The sequence below is a fragment of the Tachyglossus aculeatus genome, chromosome 4 (assembly GCF_015852505.1).
Source record: "Tachyglossus aculeatus isolate mTacAcu1 chromosome 4, mTacAcu1.pri, whole genome shotgun sequence".
Classification (NCBI taxonomy): domain Eukaryota; kingdom Metazoa; phylum Chordata; class Mammalia; order Monotremata; family Tachyglossidae; genus Tachyglossus; species Tachyglossus aculeatus.
Genome location: NC_052069.1, coordinates 95,072,662 through 95,074,853, shown reverse-complemented (window position 1 = coordinate 95,074,853; position 2,192 = coordinate 95,072,662). Strand labels below are relative to the sequence as shown.

The 2,192-nt window shown below is 44.4% G+C and overlaps 1 non-coding gene across 1 annotated transcript; it reads right to left on the bottom strand.

The window, feature by feature from the left end:
- Window positions 1–372: 372 nt before the first annotated feature.
- Window positions 373–510, bottom strand: LOC119928036. Its single transcript, XR_005450995.1, has one exon. It is a non-coding gene; the product is annotated as a small nucleolar RNA SNORA7 (small nucleolar RNA).
- Window positions 511–2,192: the final 1,682 nt, after the last annotated feature.

Sequence of the window (2,192 nt, the reverse complement as noted above, 5' to 3'; positions counted from 1 at the left end):
TGAGTCACCATGATAAAGGTCTCCGTAAAGATTTGGGTATCATCCTTCTAGGACCATCAGAGGGGAGGGAAGGAGTATCTCCCAAGGGAGGGCATGGAGTCCCCAGACACTCCAGTGGTCTCCACATCAGGATATTTCCCAATTCAAACTCTTGTGAGACTTGTCTTAGGCTAATGACCCATAGCAACTCCATGGACGCATCTCTCCCAGAACACTCCACCTCCATCTGCAATCGTTCTGGTAGTTTATCGCTAGAGTTTTCTTGGTAAAAATACAGAAGTGGTTTACCATTGCCTCCTTCCTTGCAGTAAGATTGAGTCTCCACCCTCGACTCTCTGCCAGGCCACTGCTGCCCAGCACAGGTGAGTTTTGACTTATAGCAGATTGCCTTCCACTTTCTAGGCACTGCCCAAGCTAGGAATGGAATGGATAGGCCTCTGCTTGACTCTTCCTCACTTAGTCGAGACTGGTAGAGTACTGGAAACTCTCCAGCTGTGACCCTGAGAGGAGATCATGGAACTAGGAATGTTTAACCTCCATTGGACTCCATCTGGACCACCAGGAATTCATCATACTCATGGGAAGTTTGGGATCCTGGGACAGTGCAGCCCACAACTCCAGGATCCACCCAAAATGTTTGACAGATCACCAGGCAACCGGTGGTATTAACTGCCTACCAACTATATTATAGTGTACTCTACCAAGAGTTTAGTACAGTGCTCTGCATGTAAGAAGTGCTGAATAAATCAATTAATCAGTCAAAAGTATTTATTGAGTGCTTCCTGTGTATAGAACACTGTACTAAGCACTTGGGAGAGTACAGTGCAATAGAGTTGGTAGACATGTTCCCTGCCCACGGTGAGCTAACAGTCGAAATCTCCTCACTGTGCCTCGTTCTCGCCTGTCCCGCCGTCGACCCCCGGCCCACGCCATCCCCCTGGCCTGGAATGCCCTCCCTCCGCATATCCACCAAGTTAACTCTCTTCCTCCTTTCAAAGCCCTACTGAGAGCTCACCTCCTCCAGGAGGCCTTCCCAGACTGAGCCCCCTCCTTCCTCTCCCCCTCCTCCCCCCCATACCCCCGCCTTACCTCCTTCTCCTCCCCACAGCACCTGTATATATGTATATATGTTTGTACGTATTTATTACTGTATTTATTTATTTATTTATTTATTTATTTTATTTGTACATATTTATTCTATTTATTTTATTTTGTTAATATGTCTTGTTTTGTTGTCTGTCTTCCCCTTCTAGACTGTGAGCCCGCTGTTGGGTAAGAACTGTCTCTATATGTTGCCAACTTGTACTTACCAAGCACTTAGTACAGTGCTCTGCACATGGTAAGTGCTCAATAAATATGATTGAATGAATTAATGAATTAATGAATGAAAGCCACTGATTGATTGATTGACTGAATCCCCCATCTGAGACTGAACTGATGAAAGCTATTTCTGATTTGAGAGAAGCTCAGACTGTCAGACTGTCAACTAGGAACAGAGGAAGTCACATCTTTTCTCTCTATCAATCATCTTGGCTTGCTTCAGTTTATTTCACTTTTTTCTCTTTTTGTAAGTTCACGTACATAAACCTGCCAGAGTTCACATGAGGATATTGCAGTGTTTATAAGTGCCTGGAGCTTTTAGAAGAAAACAGACTCTTAAATACAAAGCAGCATTCGTATCACTTTTACAGCATCTGCTGCTTTCCCTTCATACACTTATTTTACTATTCTATTAATAATAATAATAATAATGGCATTTGTTAAGCACTTACTATGTGCAAAACACTGTTCTAAGCGCTGGGGAGGATACAAGGTGATCAGGGTGTCCCACAGTGGGGCTCACAGTCTTAATCCCCATTTGACAGATGAGGGAACTGAGTCCCAGAGAAGTTAAGTGACTGGCCCAAGCTCACACAGCTGACAAGGGGCAGAGCCGGGATTTGAACCCATGACCTCTGTCTTCCAAGCCCGGGCTCTTTCCATTGAGCCACGCTGCTTCCCTATTAGACATTTGTGCATTATTATGGTTATGACTTTCCATCTGAAGAACACATTGACTATCTGTTTACAAAGGCTCTCATGTTCCAAGTGTGTATAGGGTGGCCACTGCTAGCACTGGAGAATACCAGACATCATTTTGCTGACTCTGAAGCAACAGACTTATGTTGTTTTTTGTAGGTTACAAGAAGTTA